The 18,792-nt window shown below is 36.1% G+C and overlaps 1 protein-coding gene across 5 annotated transcripts in view; it reads left to right on the forward strand.

Annotated features, from left to right (window-relative positions):
- Positions 1-18,792, forward strand: part of lingo2 (leucine rich repeat and Ig domain containing 2) — a 283,442-nt gene that overhangs the window by 116,594 nt on the left and 148,056 nt on the right. The window lies entirely within an intron of this gene.

Consider the following 18,792-nt stretch of genomic DNA (forward strand, 5'->3'; position numbering starts at 1 on the left):
GTAATTGTGTTTAGTGATTTGTTGATGTGGTTTGCACTTCAGGGCCACTGTAGAAAAATCTGAAAGACAAACCTTATTCTGCTTACTGATCTTTTTACAGCGCTGTATACTTTGATAGCAAAACCACCAAGAGAATACTGTTAATAAGAACCACAGTAAACAGCTATGAGACCAGATCAGTGAAGTTAGCGTCTGAAGGCTGAATAGATAAACAAACAAACCTGGTGAGAGAAGAGTCTGAAAAAGTGGTCAGTTGGCGGTTTGTGGTTACAGCTTTTACTGAGTCTGAGTTTGTTGCAGTTCAAGGACTAGTGCTAATGAACCAATGTGAGATTCACTTTATTCTCTCAGTATTCAGGAATATTTGTTATTATATGCTTCAGATGTAGCTTTTTATTGATAAAATTGTGTAATTGGGCCTGATTGGCTTCTCACTGCTCAGCCAGAGGTTCACTGTAACTGCCAATATGATTGATTTGTCAGTCTGCAAATTACCATTAAAGGTTTGTCTGTGAGTCATTAAGCATGGTGTTTTGTAAAAATATTTATATGAGACATAGGGATGTCTCATCATAAACCAACAGAAAGTGGCCAAAAGTTTGAAGCAGAAGAAAAATATTACAACATTAAACATTTCAACAAAAAAAAAATAAGATATGCATTTACATTCAGTGATGCTCTTCTTCATGCCTTGGTTGTAACGAGTGGTTATTTGAGTTACTGTTGCCTTTCCATCAGCTGGAACCAGTCTGGCCATTCTCCTCTGACTTCTGGCATCAACAAGGCATTTCCACCCACAGAACTGGATCACTGGACATTTTCTCTTTTTCGGACCATTCTTTGTAAACCCTAGAGATGGTAGTGCGTGAAAATCCCAGTAGATCAGAGGTTTCTGAAATACTCAGACCAGCCCGTATGGCACCAACAACCATGCCACGTTCAAAGTCACTTAAATCACCTTTCTTCCCCATTCTGATGCTCAGTTTGAACTGCAGCAGATCATCTTGACCATGTCTACATGCCTAAATGCATTGAGTTGCTGCCATGTGATTGGCTGATTAGAAATTTGCGTTAACAAAGAGTTGGACAGGTGTACCTAATAAAGTGGCCGGTGAGTGTATTTTTCTTTGTCCCTACATGGCTTTGAATAAACGGAAAATGGGATTCATATAACTGTTTGTTCATTAATGTTCTTCGACAAACCTCTGAGGCCTTAACAGGCATTAATACCTGTATTACAAAGAGGTATACTTTATGCTAATTGCATTACTATTAGAGGCAAATGTTTGCTATGGATTTTATTTAGGGGTATCAGATTAGAGGAGATGAATAAATGCACGCCACGTTTTCACGATTTTTTGTGAAAATTTGAAAACCATGTATCATTTTGATTCCACTTTGAGATTATCCACTGCTTTGTGTTGGTTATGTAAAATATCAATAAAAAACCTAGAAGTTAGTGGTTGCTAAAACGTTCCAGGAGAATCAATACGTTGCCATGCTCTGGAATTTGTTGAGTTAATAGATGACTTTCATGATGCATGTTTGCATGAGCAGAACATCTAAAACGATTTTTTTTTTTTTTTTGTTTGGATTTGAATGCAACTTACAATACTATTGACTTGATATGGGTATGATCCCTTTATGTGGTGAAGCAATACAGATTAGTTTTAGTTGCAGTGTCTCTTGCATTTTGGAACCGAAGTGTTTTATATCAAAGAACAACTTTTTACTTTTGCTACCCACATGAAACACAGTTGACAGAACAATTATTCCCAAATCACCAAGTTGACCGAGAAACAAGCAGAAATAGGAGCTTCTGAAAAGCCTTCCAGCTAAAGAGCACTAAGTCAGTGTTCAGTTACATAAGATCTGAGAACAAGCCTTTGCAAATTCTTTCAGCATTTCAGTCTTCTCTGGAGGACACAGGAGACCTACATAGTCCAATCAAAATCTGTTCAGATTGAAAACACATCTAATAGGAGAGGAATTGTCAGTAATTAAAATTTACATCAGAACGTCTTGTAGGAAATACACCACAGGCTGCTTCTCCATCTGGTAATTACTCTATGAGTGGCTTGTTAAGTGAGTGCAAAGGCTGTATGCTCATTTCAAATACATCTGGGTGATGAGGATAACTTCAGTAATGAGGTGTTGAGTTTTTTTAAAAGCTAAATGTAAGCTCTTTTTTGAAGGGAGTCCTGTCTTCAACGGAGTAAAATTGTTTGATATTTTTTTACTTTGGTTCTGTAAATATTTCTGAGTTTAGATTTTATGTTGGTCTTCTCATAAACACCAGAACAACAAATTTTGATTCCTCAAAATCCTAATTAGCTCCACTTTTCTCTTTTTTTACAAAAGTACTTGCTCCCAGCTACAAAAGCATGTTTCCATACTTCTATCTGGCCATCTCCTGCTAAAGTAGGATCGTCTACACATTCCCCTCTACACTGAGACATGATTTGATCACTGCTGCCAAGCGGAGTTAACGCAGAAGTTTGGAGATTTATTGGAAGGAGTGGGAGAAATCTGGAGCCGGCTGACCATGCTTATGATGTCTTTATCAGAACTGTGCAAATACAGACAGCGCCACATTCCAGCAACGAGTGGTTTACACACACTGCAGTGTTATGCTGACACATAAGGAGCTTAAAATACCCACATAATGCATGGTACATTGTAAAAATGCTGTAAAGGTTGTGCTTTTCACACACTGCTCTTACAGAATGTCAGTGATTGTGTTTTATAATGTTGTGTTAAATTTGTTGTCTTCTTTGTGCTCTGTGTTTTTTGTGCAGTTACAAATGAGACCTCAGTGATGTGGAAGACGTATGCAAATTGTGGAAATTATAACATTCATTGACAGTAAAACATTATCTTTTATTTTTTTCTTTATCCAGAGTCAACCACTGGTCAAGTTGAGCGAGACTTTAGTCTTCCTTCTCTTCCCTCTTCCCCAAGGCTTTCTTGTTCCTTTTCAGTAGTTCAACCAATTTCTTTATTCTTCTTTATCTTCTTAGCTTAAAGAAGATGAGAATTGTGTCTTCTCATAAGGACTTCATCTTTTCTGTGTCCTTGTGAAAATGTTAATAATTCTTCACACCTTCGCTGTGGCTTTTCACACTACTGCCACTGACATTAATCTAAGCTCTCACTTACATTTACAATTCCATTCCTATAAGGGATTAATTAAGACTGATCAAGAAAAACATTTTGGCTCTTCATTTTCTTATGTATCCATTGTTGTAAAAAATGTGCAGATTTATCCCTGTTTATTTATTGCATTAAATATTTCAGATCATCAATTTGTAACATCAGACAAAGATAAAATGAGTTAATTAAATTTGTATTTTTTAAATGATGAATTTGTTTAAGTAAAATACCTATCCAAACCAAGGTTTTAATACTTTTGCAATTATCATTAGTTTTTATTTTTGTTTAGTTTTGGCCTCACATTTTCAATTCTATTTTAGTTGTAATTAGTTTTTAGCATTTGTTTGTTTAGTTTAGTTTTTATTTTTTGAAAATGCCTAGTTTCAGTTTAGTTTTTATTAGTTCCAGTTATAGTTTTAGTACTTTTTTCTGAAATCAAATCCGGGGACATTTCCAGCTCAGAGATTAAAATAAATAAATGTTATCAAGATATAACGAGTTACAGTTTCATTTATTTAAAAATATTTATTCATAATAAAACCATAAAAATTAAGTTTAATTGCAGGAAAGTCTATCTACACTGTTAGCATTTCCTTAGAGTAATAAAACAAATAGCAGTAGTAACGTCTGTCTTCTTTACACTCATCTGCTCTTTCCCTGCTCTTAGCATTACTCTTCTTTCTATCAGTCTTTCTATTTTCCTCCTCTCTCCTCTTCTATCAGACGTTCACTATTCTAAATGAGACATAACATAAACACAATCCTCTCCAAAAACAGTAGAAGACCTAAAAACAGGGTCTTCTCGGAGGCATCCTGATCAGATACCCAAAAAACGTCAACTGACTCCTTTTGATGAGGAGAAGCATTGAAGAGCCCCCCTGGATGATGGAGCTCCTCATCCTATCTCTAAAGCCACCTCATTTTGGTTGCGTTTATCCAGGATCTCATTCTTTCGATTCTGAGATGAGTCGCCATCTTAAAATGGTGGAGAGGTTAGGTTACCCCATGATCCTGAGGACAATGTTTTCTGGAGCAAAAATGGCCTTCATGAGAGAGTTCAAAGGCCAAAACCCCTGTTGAACAAAAAGAACAGAAAGGGATGTCTCACCTTTACTATGATGATACCTAATGAGACAAAACTAAAGCTTCTGGGAAGATGAACATCCCTTTACACCTTGAGTAAAAATAACTCTGCTTTTCAGAAAATATAAGGAATCAAAATTCAGGAGAAACATTTATAATCAATCTGTTCACAAAACATCTTCCTCGCATTCAGACATGGTGTCAGTGGTGTGATGGTCTGGGACTGCTTGGCTGCTTCAGAACCTGGACATATTTCTACAACTGATGGCAACTTAAATTCAGCTCTCTATCAGAAAAGAGAAAGCTCAGCCTACAGCATCACTTCAAGCATCACTTCGGTTATGGAGCAGGGCACTGATCGAAATCACACCAGCTAATCCACCTCTCAATGGCTTGAAAAAGCTAACAAAAAGACTAATGGAGTTTAAACGAAAATTCAACATGGAAGACTCACCATCACCTCCAGCTTCGTCTAATTACTCCTCAATGTGGCTCTGCTCCACCAATCAACGTCAAGTCTGTATTTCTCCCCCAGCCAATCATCCTTCAAGGCTCTGCTTTAAAAGATCTTCATCCACGGAACCCTCCGTTCTGCTGCTGAACTTTGACCCTCCTCCCCCCCCCCATCTCCACCATTTGGCTTCCAAACTCTTTCCAAATCTCCTCAGGCCTCCACTCCACCACCAGGATCGGATCCCTAGGGGGAAGACATCTCTAAATCTAACCCTAAGATGTTCATTCAAGCGCATGTCATTCTCAGCATTCACGTCTTCCACTGGGGTGCGAGCGCCAAAGAAATAAACATTCACTAATAAACTTTTCTAATTGCATCCCTGTCTTCTCTTAGTGAGTCTTTCCAGGTTGAAATTGAAGGTACCAGACTGACCTAGTCAAGGTCCGGATTCAATGAGATTCTGTGGCATGAACTTAAACAGGCCGTTCGTGCTGGAAAATCCTCCAATGTGGCTGAATTAAAAATAATCATGAATAGTGATACCAAAGACTTATTGTGGGCGACTGTGGCTCAATGCCAAAAGCAAAAGCAGTTGTCTTTCAATCTGAAATTTGTGGGTTCAATTCCGTCTTCCTGCTGCCACATGTCAAAGTGCTACTGGGCAAGGCATTTAACCCTAAGTTGCTTACCGTTCTGCATCTTGTATCCGGTGTATGGATGTGTGCATGTTTCTGAGTGTGACTGGGTGAATGTGGCTATAGTGTAAAGTACTTTGACTGATTGGTATGAGTACAAAAAGCGCTATATAAGTTCCGTACCATTTATGGCCAGTTCTCACAAAACGCTCGATGGCACTTATTGCTGCCAAGGGCATCACAACCAATTATAAGGTTTAGAGAGTAAAAACCCTTCCATATAAGGCCAGCAAAAAACAGAAGAATTCTTTAAGGGGCTTGTACATCATAAAAGCACCATATAGTGTATTAGAAAGAACTGTATGGGTCTAGCTCTGTTAGGTGGGTCTCTTTATTTTTCTAAACGTTTCCTTCTCCACAAATCTGACAATCTTTTTCTTTTTTACATAAGACCCAAATGAATCAAAATCCACATGCTTGAATTAAAGCACTCAATAACTCTTTGATATCTGATTTCATGTTCTAATGCTTTCAAATCTTATTTTTTATGTTGTATCTTATTATTCTAATATCTGACCATCAGTTAAAATGTCCTCTTGCTCTATATTTTGTGTCGAAGATCATTTTATTTTGTTCTTCTTCTTATCTCTCTTCTTTTATGTTGCTCTCTTTATCTCTCTTCCTTGGGCTTTTACACGTGCGTTTGCAGCATGAAATGTGTTGTGTTATCGAGCCATCAGCCACGCTTCTTTACTGCATCTGGAGCAGCACGCTAAGTAGCAGTTGTAAACAGTACAGATTTACTCTGCTGCTGATTGGAGATCAATGCAACCAGTTCAGTTTAGCAGATCTAACTGTCATTTGGATATTTACAGTCAAAATCGGTAATAAAGAGCCTTTAGACCGCCAGAACTGCTCTGCCTCAGCTGTCAGGAGGTGTGCAGCAGATTCAAGTGCAGAAATCCTGGAGGACGGATACCTATATCATGTCCGCTATGGCACTGTTATCTACCCAATTAATCAAACTCATTTGGCTAGAAGTGAATCTTTATATGTACAGTAGACTGCTTCATCAGCGTGTTCACATGTATCAGTCATTCCATGATATTGTTTGTCTAGTTCCGTGATCATTTCAACAGTAAATTGGTGAAATATGGAGAAGCTTTCAGATGTCTGAAAGCTGTGGCCATCTCCACAGCATTATTCCACTAAATACAAGTTCCTGAACTCTTCCTTGGTTCAAACATTATTATTGTGTTAAAGAAGTTGTACTTGCTTCGTGTGTTATTTTAGGTCTAAATGTGCTTCGCTTTGGTTGACCATTTGGAGTTTCTGTAAATGCTCAAAATTATGACATTTTTATTAGAGTTTTGTAGAAATGTTTCCAATTGTTAATAGAATAAACAAAAACTGTTTTTTTACAGATATGTGTGTCATGGCAACAATTTTAAAAACATTTGAGTTTAAAAAGAAAAAGAAAATCCGAATTTAATTTCTCTACAGTAGCATACCCTGGACACAGGAAATGTTGTGTTTATTTGGCATACGCTAAAATAGAAATTTGAAAAAGTTTTTTTCTTGTTAGAAAAACCTTAAAAATAAACAAAAAAAATGTTTTGACTTATAAATAAATAAATAAATAAATGGCACATGCTTACTTTAAGATTTAATGGTTTAAACATATGACCAGTCATCTTCAATTGATCCATTGTCTCATTTTAGACAAACTGTGTCTTTTTTGGTTGCATGCAGCTATCAAACTTTATCTGAAGGAAGAATAGTTAAGCCTAAAACAGATGCTTTGGGATCTATTAGCTGTGTACTGCCGCAGCATCCCTGAATTAGCTCTATTTCTGGTGCACGGTGAAATTGTCTGATATTATGCTGTTTTCCAAGAGAATCAATATGAACTGAGTAAGTCTTTACATTCATGTTCAGAAGTAACCAATGCTAAAAACAACAACTGGAACTGCCCATTTAAAATCTGTAATAATTGTGTTCATGTAGAAAAAGTTTTCTTGTGAGGAATGGTAAGGTCATCTTCTGCTCCTCTGATATGCGTTCTTAATTACCCTCATTGAATTCATTATTTATTTGCTCAGTTGAACCTACTTAACCTTGCTGCCCTTCAGAAAAAAATGATTTAGAAAGCAATAGTCTGGAGAGACCTCTACCAGTGGGAGGACAGCCAAGTTCACTTCCACTTTTTCAAAAGTCATCAAGTGGAATTAATCACATTTTGAGAGATGAGCTGAAAGATATGAATGATGTTTCAGTATCCTAATGATTCAAGTACCTAATGCTTTCCAGAGGTCATTCAGTGGAAATCAAATCATGCTCCTGATAAAGAAATATGCTTATATTTCTATATTTAGAAAAGGTGTCAGTGGTAAGTGAACAAAATGGGAATCAATGGAAAAATCCACTGCACAGATTGCATAAAGCTGTGGCTCTTTGTGAGCAAACAATGAAAAACAAGGTTTGGCTTAATATGTAGAAACACTCCTGGACAGTCCTCCACACAATCACCAGTCACTGTATTAGAGACACCTTTTCTTGTTGTTAGGATTATTACTTGCTGAAGTTCAAAGCCATCATCAGAATGTGATGGAAAAATATTTAAGTATCTATAATATATTGTGTATAAAAAATGCCTTGTTGTCAGAGCTCAGAAGAAAATGGGCTGGTTTGAGATGATTATAAACCAACAGTAGTGAAGCTGCCAGTCGTTGCAACCAAGGTATGCAGAATACCTGTCAGTAAGCACCACACATGGAACCTTGAAGAGGATGGGAGCCAGCAACAGAATATCAGAACCCTAGTGATGCTTCTATTAGCTAAAAACAGGTAATTGAGGCTACCGTGCACATAAGCTCGATGAACCTCGATTTCAGCTGAAACATTCAAATGAAGGGTCAGAATCTGGTGTAAACCTCCTGAAATCATTCTCAGGAGATTGTTGTTCAATCTATGCCACGAAGAGTAAACATAGGTCTGAAGAAAAAAAAAGGGGGTTCAACCAGCAAGCTGCCCCTTTAAAAACTGTCTCGTGAGTCTAAACAGTTTCACCCATGCTGTGGTAGTATTATTTACCATTTTAATATATACACATATATTTGCAAACATTTTATGCATCGGTTAGTATCCCGCAACGTGTTCTTGTCCCCTTTGTCACCTCTAGTCAGTAGATGGTTGTAGTTTACTGATGTCATTTCCTATAACAGATTTTAATTCTGCCAGCCAGATATGATGGCCTACATATTCCTCATATTTGCAAGTTTGATTTAATTAAACTTTCCCATTAATTAAAAACATTCAAATATATTTTTAATGTTTTAAAATTGGGTGACTTTAATGCTTATGTAGCAGATTTAGCTTTCTTCTGCTTTCTTGTCACAGAGATTCGCATTTGTAGATTGACAGTAAGTTGCTGATAATGGGGTGGGGCCAATGTGGAAGTGCACTGAAATGAGTTCTAAACCCTGAACATACAGCACTTTTCAGCTCCACTCCACTGTGCAAATGTGTCTGTTTACTCCAAGTCCTTGAAGGGCTGTGCTTTTTAGCTTGCCAGGCATCATATTTGCCTTGCGTTGCTATGGTGTTGTGGGCAGAATTCACCGGATAGTAATGATCATTTCAAACCTTTAGCATCCATCTGCCTCTCAGGAAAATGCACCAAAACAGAGCAAGAAACTGCATGCAGCAATTTGTGTATCAGATCTGTGTCAGTGACTGAAGGAGGCACAATCCAGCATCTGTAAGCTCTCGAGAAAAACAACCAAAAAATATTAATAATACAAATAAGCTCAGCTGTGTTGATTCTCCTATCTGCAGGCCTGCCATGATCAGAAGATTTATATTTATATTGTTCCTTCTCCTTCATAGACATCTAGTTAATGATTCATAAGGTGATTGATACAGTAAATAAGACATGGTAAAACCGTCCATCTATATCTTATATAATATTTCATAAACCCTCTTAGAAACCTTTGCTTTGTGAGTATATACACTTTTAAAGGACGGACATAAGAAAACTTGACCAGATGCCTGCTTTCCTATATCACAACTTATTAATTTTAGGTTGTAGCAAAAATGCAGCCTAAAACAAAACCAGTATAAATTAGCTACACTTTATATTTTAGATTAGGCTTTAAAACAGTCTCAGTCTTTCCCTTCTCATTAGTAGTGACTGTGATTCTGTGCAAATCAGTGGGGCTTGCCATAAAAAGTAAATAAATGTATTCAGATCAAACTGAATTATGAAGTAGCCCAAGAAAATTGAGGTCAGTGATGAATCTCTCTGATTTGTTTCCTTATATTTGAGGTCTCATTTGAAATCCAAATGAAGTGAAAGTCATACAGCTCAGAACAATATGGGGATTTGAAATATCTATGTGAAGAATTGGGGATGTAGGTTTACTTCTTTGTCAAGTGAGCATCAGATTCAAATGAAAAAACTGTTAAAAAAAATCTAAAATTCTGAAATATTAAAATAAAATGCACTTGCTCTAAGCTGTATGTTTGCATCATAAGACACATATGATGTACTGATCATTTTGCACATATTCAGGAGAGTGCATTTTATCACAAAAATGCCATTTTCCAAATAAGACACACTAATCTCAACAAAAACATCTATATTATTAGATGGTCATGACCATGAAGAGGCATTAAACAGCAGTAAGCTGGTGTTAAAAGAATTCGCTTTTAACAGCACAGATAAATAATAAAACCTTTAATGATGTACGAAAAATGTAACCTTCTGTAAAAATGTATCAGCATATTTGCAAGTATTATTAACTCCGTTATTTTTCAAATCCCATAGGGGGCCAATTCTCACGCTTATTTAGGATCAAATAGTTTGCATTTGTTAAAAAGAAAAATGACTGTAATCATGTACCTACCATTTTCAAAGTCACCCCAATAATCATGAAACTGGAGAGCTGTAATTGGGCTACAAACACCTTTCATCTTGGTGTTAAAACAAAACACGTTTTAGCCCAGGCTCTTTTTTTCCTTCCTTGCACTCTGTTAAAAAATACCTCATGTGGTTCCATACAGGAGGTCTGGAACAATCAGGGCTTGTGACCTCACTTTAAAGAACAACAAGCAGTCAGCTCATTCACTGCACCTCCTTTGACATTCTTGTGTGTAAAACAACAGCAAAGCCATGCCACCCCTCATCTGCATGTGTTCTACTTCTAACTGGAGAATGTGGTTATTTTTGGAGTGCCCTTTTTACGCCTGTTTTTCACAGCAAAAAGTTAATAAAAAAGATCCATGGAAAAAAGGAGCCCTTCCTCATTTTTTGTTCGACAACAAATTAACCGGGAAGCAAAGTGTTGTTGTTCATTAGTGATCATTATGTGTATTTACATGACTAATGGGAGAAAAACACAATAGGTGTGACACTCTTCTTTCTGGCAGATGATAAAGTTGCAGCTCGGCTCGTCTTATTAGTGGCCATTTAGCAGAAATTGAGGCAGTCTGCAGTCAGTTGCATCAATCACTAAATAAAAGCAAGCAATACTGGGAGCTGTTTAAGTAATATACAGTGCATAAGGCAGATAGATAAATACAATACAATAAAATTGAATCTACAACTAAGAGGCAGCTAGTATTTTTCTATTTGTCGTTTTGAATTGTTGGCTGTTTTTTTAAACAGTAGTGAAGCTTATTTTTTATTGTTATTTTAGATTAGTTTAATCTCCCAAGAACTATAACAATGCAAATGAAATATCTGACAATGATTATTGAAATTTGAAATATTAGTAAGGCAATTTAAGTACTCAATGACATGTAACACCCATTTGTCAAACACTCATAAAGACGTTTGGTGTTCTAAAAAACCAAGAGACCAATAATTAACAGAGAGGTATAAGCAAAAAAAAGTGGGGTTTTCACTGATTACAGCCCCCATTGGCTGAAGGACATGGCTAAAACTAAGCAAAACACTAAATGCAAATCACAGTCAAAACACAATGCTATAGGAGTATATGGTGCCTAAATGTTGTAGAACATTTGGAGTCATAAACATAAATATAAAAAAAAAAAAAAGATATTATAAAGTTGAAAACAAATCTCCATTTGTTGTTCCTGTTTCCAGAGATAGCATTGCAGCACAGCTAGCCACTGCAGGAAAATAGAAAAGTATTATGTTAAATCTCTCAGCCAGGTGTGCTCAAAGTGCAGGGGTCATTTCCAGCCCCTGCCTGCAAATCAGCAACACAAATTTAACCCGGCAGCACTGGTGGTTGATAGAGATGGAGGCTTTTTATTTTTATTCAGAGCACAAATATTACAGATGAAATAACATCTTCTTACAACTGAAAATGTTGGGCACAATATACAGCATTTGCCATTTAATAACCACACTTTTTGCATTCCTTTTAATTTCTCAGGAAATTGAACCACATTTATCCAGTGCCTTCTAGTTAAAGGCATGGTTAAACTTGGATAGATCCAGCAATTTTTAGAGAAAGCGTGACCCAAACCATGTTCTTATTGTTAAGAATGGACCTTTTTTTCAGTCGAGCTCAAAAGAATTTGCAAACTGGATACTTTTTATTTTAACCCTTTTTGGCATGTTATGGATTTACAGTAATTTACAATCTCTTTTCTTTAAAAGATCTACTCTATATTTGTTTAACTAAAAATATTGCATGCTTAGTTTATTGAATAGTATTTTGTTTTACATTTTGTAAATAAAAAACTACAATTATATTTTTTCAGCCTTCAAGAACTTTTGATTTGATGATTCTGGCCAAAGGGACAAAGCATTTGCATACACAAGCTAAATCAAGTAAAGCAATGGGTTGTGGGATGATTTATTTTTTTCATATTAGTAATTAACAGTCACCATGATAAAGGTTCTGGTCAATAAAATGTGTTTCCTGTATGTGTAAAAACATGAAACTTATTAACTGGCTAGTGACATGAATGTTCCATTTTTATAAAGTTTCCTTTTTGTAACATCAGGACTAAACCTATTTATAGCACAGGTCTGCACTGAATTCACTTCATAATCAGTTATTTTGGGTAATGAACAAACTAAAGCTAAACTGAGCTAAACTCTCAATGTGAAACCCCAATCTTTTTAACCATTTTTGTGTAAATTATTCTTTTGCTAAATTTATTAAAGCAAGCACCATACACATATGATCAAGGATTATATTTATTAATACTCACATTTATGTCTGTGTTCTACTTAACTGAGGAAAAACACAGAAAGAAAAACAGTTTGACTTTAATCAATGTTTTCTTGACCACTCTCTGAAGCTTAAAGAAAGGGTTTCTGGCCAATCACTTAAAGGTATTATCTGATGGAAGTTTTATGAAGAAAATGTGTGGAAGTAGAAAAAAGAAAGATGAGGAATCCAAAAGAGGAACTCCGTTTGAGTTCATCAGCTTCTAACCTAACACCAGAACCCCACATTAGAAGTGAATAGGATGCCTCACTTGGTGGGATGCACACAAACCCATCAGCACCCAATATGAAAATTAGATTAAATTATTTTTTCTATTAAATTCTTTAAAGTAGAGAGAGAGAAGAATGAAAGGCATTAAACTTATTTTGGATAAGAACATTTTCCTGCCTGGAACAGCTTTCACATTAAGGTTTCCATCAGGTAAACATTCTACTGAATAAAAACATTTACATTTAGCACACTGATCTCTATTTAAAGATAAGTAACTGGGGATTATTTAAGTGTTTGAATGTTTAGATTTGAGGTGTGTGACATAACTACATGAGAGACATTGTACACAAGTGACTTTTCTGAAAACGTTTTAGTTCACTTTAAGTGAATATTGCTAAGGCTTTTAAAGGGGGGAATTTTCATCCTGACCAATATTTGTGTGTAAGTCAGATATTGAGTCGCTGCAGAGGTTAACCACATTGCTATTGCAGTGCATCAAGGTTTGGTAAATGGGAATATCTTTCTGTGAAAGACCATATGCTGTTTTATTTATGCGCCAGTCTCAGCACTCTGTTGCATCCATTCTGCAGCCAACATGCTGAGCTAAGTTAGCAGCTTATGTTTTTCTGACCACTAAAGGGAACACTTTGTTAATTCAGGTGAAAATAGTCAATGTTTGCTGCCTGATTTAAGCCGAATCATATCCAGATGTTTGTGACCAGATGTACTGGCACATGTTTCTGCAGCAGACATCTTCCAGTCAAAGCCTTAACAAAAAAACCAAAAGCTACCAGGATGCTGAATGCTCTAAACTGCTTACAGTAGCTGCTGTACTGCAATGCAAAACTATGTAATTCAGCAGAATATTTGTGTGGTTTCTTGAAACTTAAAAGCTTCATCAAATAGATCTACTGAATTTTATTTTACGATTCACTGGTAAGAAAATGAATTGTAAATGTTTTTTCAGCTCCACATAGTGTAAAATGATAAAGCAACAGCAAGATTTGGTTTTGAAAACTTTACCCACTCACTGGAATAAGAGAAATTTGAGTAACTTTTATGCATCAAATACCTTTGATTAATATCAAAAGGGCTGCAGATTTGTTTTTCCCAGTGCTCAGCTGAACAATCTCCTAATTGAGATTTCATGGTTTTCGTGCAAAATGAAGCCATCTCCTTTGAAATACCCTTGAGTAGAAGATTGAATCATCAGTGGCTCCAGGTGGACTGCTTCTGAGAGGCTGCATGTTTGACTCATCTTGTTGAAGCCTTATATGATTGTCTTCAAAGAAAAACATTACATTTTAATTACTCTGTTGTAGTGTTTGACAGACACCAAACTACTTTAGAAGAACACTACTAGCTCTGTGCTGTAAGCACTAAAGGTTTACGGAAAGAAGAAACGTGAATTGGTGTAGCCTCTGATATATGTCAGTATACACAGATCAGGCTTAACATTACAACCACTCTCCTGATTGAGTGTTGCTCCTCCTTTTGCTGCAAAAACAACCCTGATCTTTTGAGGTATAAACTTCAACCTCTGAAGATGTGCTTATGGGATCTGGTACCAAGATGTTGTTGGGCGTGGCCACCTTGGATCGGGCATGATTTTCTAGAGCATGTCACAGTTGATTGGTTGAATTAAGATCAGGGGAATCTGGGGGCCAAGTCAACAGCTCATATTTGTTGTTGTGCTCATGAAATCATCCCTGAACATTTTTATCTTCTAAAAGAAGTCAGAGCTATGAGGAAATAACATTTCCGCGGTGTGTGTAAAAGGAACATCCACATGGATGCCAAGACCCAAGTATTCAGGAAAACATTGCCCAAAGTGTACACCAGGGAAGTGACGCACATTTGTCCCTCCATTTATGTGATGTGAAAGAAAGAATGATTGATTGACATTGTAGTTAACACAGTACATACCTAGTATATTTATTTGTTTACAGATTTTCTCCTGTGTTTTGTTAGTTTTGAGTTCTTGTCTGTTTTCTCACTTCCCTGTTTACTTGTTGTTATTGTAGTTATTTTTATTAAATTAGGTTTATTTCTGTTTGCACGTTGGGCCTAAAAACCCCAGCTTTATATGACAGTTTTCCTTTTTGCTGCTTTAAATACAACAAAATACAACAAACGATATAAAATCAACTATGCCTTAGGAGCGTACTGGCTGACTTTGAAGCTGATAACCCAAAGATCTGTGAAGACTGTCCAACTACAACATGTGCAAAAAAATTTTGCATACTACACACTGTGTGTTTGGTTCAGGCTTGATCAGTACCTGTTGGTTTTGGGCTAACCCTTTGGTGTTTGCTGCTGGTAACCTGCAGCTGCTTGGTTTGAATGTGTGCTTTCTCAACTTTTTTACTCTTCTTTTATAGGTTGGCTGTGGGGGGAGTCCTTCCCGTTGTGGGATCCCAAGAGGTTGTGGAATGGGTTTGCTTGTGGCTTGATTCTGGGATATGGTTCAGATGGCTGGGATCTAAATCTTGCTCAGGGATGTTTGGTGGGCTTTGATCAAGTGTAGGTGCCGGATCCAACGGGCTCATGCTTAGTGGGTTACTGGGGACTCTGCATGGGTTGGTGAGGATACTATTAAACAGTTTATTCTGGATCTTTCTGGGATTTTGAATCTTGAATAAATAGAAAGAAGGTAATCTTATTTAAACCATAAAGTAAATTATCCACCTTCAGAAATGTGGTCATTTATTTAATTTGACAAAGCTTTAATTTCTGTCCTAATCTTTAAAAGCATCCTCTTGTATTAAAATATTAACTGCAAATATTTTCTAGGTGGATTTTTTAGTGACTGTAGTTTGTGGTTCTTGAATGATATACTATAAAGACTATTTATATGCAAAAGGTTTAGGTTTGTCCTTATAAGAAAAAAATAAGGGAAACTTCACCCATTAGCACTTACAGGCATAAAAAACTGGAAAGCACATTGCACTCAGCGTTAAGAGTCTCCCTCAAATGTGTCAATTGTCTGAAAAATGAGCATTACTGTATGTCACCATTTCTCATTGGATGAAAAAAAAGGAAATGAGCTCCACAAAAGTCCTGAAGCCTGCTTGTGCAGAGGACAGAAACAGGGACTAAATAGAGAAGGATGTGGGGTATTATTAGTGTTTTAAAATGTGTATTAGTGAGTTTAAAATGTGACATTTCATTTAACTGAACCAAAAAAACAGTCAACAATTTTCTAATGTTAGCTGGAAACCACAATTTAAAGGCAGACTGAAACTTTTGTCTGGAAAATAAAGTTTTTTTTCATTTTGCAAAATGTTACAAAAAAGTATAATATGTAGTCTGAATAGTATATATGTGTAGCATATATATATATCTATGTATATATGGATATATGTGTGTGTAATCATTCTGAGGTCAGAGCCACAAGTAAACAAATATAAGTAGTTAAAATATGAGCTTTCCAATGCACTTTTATGAGTGATGTGAGAAAATTTTAAAATATGTCTTCATAACAAGCATGAGAAGCTATTTCATATTGCTAAAAAAAAGACACATTTTGGCCTTTTCACATGTTTCTACTCTTTGTCTTTATGAAATCCCTGTGGCCTACTTTGGTCAGGATCCCTGAATATTCCAGTGTAGCAGCTTAATTGTAACCCCATATTTGCCTCTTTGGTAAAAGCAGCAGTTTTTAGGGGTAAAGTGAGCCACTGGTGCCCACTCCACCTCTGTTTTCTGCAGAGCGTGCCTCTTATGAGTTTCGTTCCACTATGCAAAACTTAAAATTGGACAGAAACTGCACTTTATAACTTTAATACAATGTTTTTACTGTATGCAAATGCATACAGTACAGCACTAATATACATAAGGCAGTGGCTGTTTTATACATTAGAGTTAACATCAATATACACCAAGCTAAAGAACAAAATATGAGTGGCCATTTTGTTCTCAAATGCCTCCATTTCTGCCACCTGGAATCTAACTATGACAGGAAGTGACTCTGAAGTGAATCACCTTTTAAAGTCATGATAAAACTCTGACAGCACTGACAGTCCTTTCTTAGGGGATTGTGTCAAAGTTTTATACAGCAAGGTGTGCATGATATGCACCATTAATGCTACAATGAACTTACTGGCAAGATTTTTCTTTATAAATACATAAACCCAAGTTATACAGTATATAGTTCATAGTGTGTTCTCTATTGAAAAATTATATATATTTCTTTATTTATTTAGCTATGTTGTTGTATTTTTTTTAAAAAGTGAATAAGATACACCCTCCCAACAAACCGGCTTCTGCATTTGGTGTATTTCTATTGGAAATGTCACAGATGATGTTGGTTTACAGAATGAAGCATCACAAAGACTCAGTTGTCAGTACAACTATGCTTTTTCAGTGTTTCACTCACATATGTTCTTCAGTGGTGTTTTATGTTTTCTGTGTGGCTGCAACAAAACCCCTGAGCCTTTTGGTAGAACACTGCAGACGTTTCTGGATAATTTGGCAACAAAAACACATGGAAGCAGGTCGTGAAGTGGACTGGGGTAGACTCCTATGGTCAGATTAAAGTTTCATGTACCAAATAGAATCCTTGTGGTAACTGCAAATCTCCTGCATCATCTACTATAACTGTCAAGAACCGAAAAGACCTATGGTGGATGGTTATTTACAAATCACAAAATTATTTTAACAAACTAGAGGGTCTAATGTGGATTGCACTGGATTTGTATGTCTTCTGTATGACTGCTGTGGTGGCATATCATAAACAGGTGAAGGTGACATGAGCAGAATACACTGTTTCCGAGCCGTGAACATTCCTGGTAGGCAACCAAAACCTTCAAACAGGAATATAAATAGATTCATACCAGTTTAAGTTTTAAAGGCATGTATTAGCCCATATTATGAGACATGAGGATTGTAGCTGGAACCCTGCTTGTCTTTCTGTGTCATTAAGCTGCACCTGAGCTTCACAGGAAAAAATGTTCCTCAGACTGGATAAAAGATTAGGAATTACAGTCATTACACCAGCATAGTGACAACATAAACCAACAAATGAACCTACATTGCTCATTTGAGTCAATCCCAGTTGTTTACAACTGTTCTCAATGTCTATTATCAGTTCTAAAGAGTTCAGTGACCTGAAGAACTTTGTATCTTTGTTAGGTCCTGCTATAGTAATTCCTTCTTTTCCACCTTATTTTTTTTATTATAATTGTACAGCTGTTTAAAATTAAATGCACATCTGGCATTCTAATTTAAATAAGAAAGAAGACTGAGAAGTTCCAATTCACAAGAGAAAAAAAAGGAAAACTGCAACAAAGGTCCCTGTAGGGAGTTGAAACACTAACATAAAATCTTAGCTTATTTTGTTCTTTATTTACCAATGTTAAAATTTAGTAGTTGATTCAGTTAAATATGTTTTTATATATTAAATACCATATATCCAATCTTTTTATAATAATTTTAGTTTCACATCTTATATGTACAGTGGAAGCCCTGTTATGGATTTGGTATAATAAGTTGTGACAATATTAGAAATTTAAATGGAAACTTATGTGAAACAGTTTGGAGTTCAAATGCGAGTCAAATTAAGCAAACCCTGATTTAGTCCTACAAACCTGATAAAACATCAAACCCATGTTCGGTATTTTAAGTAAGATGCATTGAAAAAAGAGTATCATGCAGTTTATAAGTTAAATCTAAGAGACACGAACTGTGCCTCTAATATCCCAATAAAGAGAACTCAATATAGTGTTAAAATGCTCAGTATGAGGGATTGCTGCAAAGTCAACGCCAGTGACTGTCCACTGTCTCTACATGCTCATCCAGGAGGAGTGAATGCTGCAAGTCACTGACTGGATGCAATCTGCTGGGTTTCCTTAGATAGAAAAACTTTTTATCCAATTTGAATAAATAACTGAATCTAACTGCACTGTTCAATGATTAGGATTAATTGGAATGTATGAACCTGACTTTTGTGAAGAGCCTTGAGACGACGTGTTGTGAATTGGCGCTATATAAATAATTTGAATTGAATTGAATCAAAATAAAACAAGCTGTCTGACATAACATTTAA

The sequence above is a fragment of the Girardinichthys multiradiatus genome, chromosome 23 (genome assembly GCF_021462225.1).
Source record: "Girardinichthys multiradiatus isolate DD_20200921_A chromosome 23, DD_fGirMul_XY1, whole genome shotgun sequence".
In the NCBI taxonomy this organism is placed as follows: Eukaryota; Metazoa; Chordata; class Actinopteri; order Cyprinodontiformes; family Goodeidae; genus Girardinichthys; species Girardinichthys multiradiatus.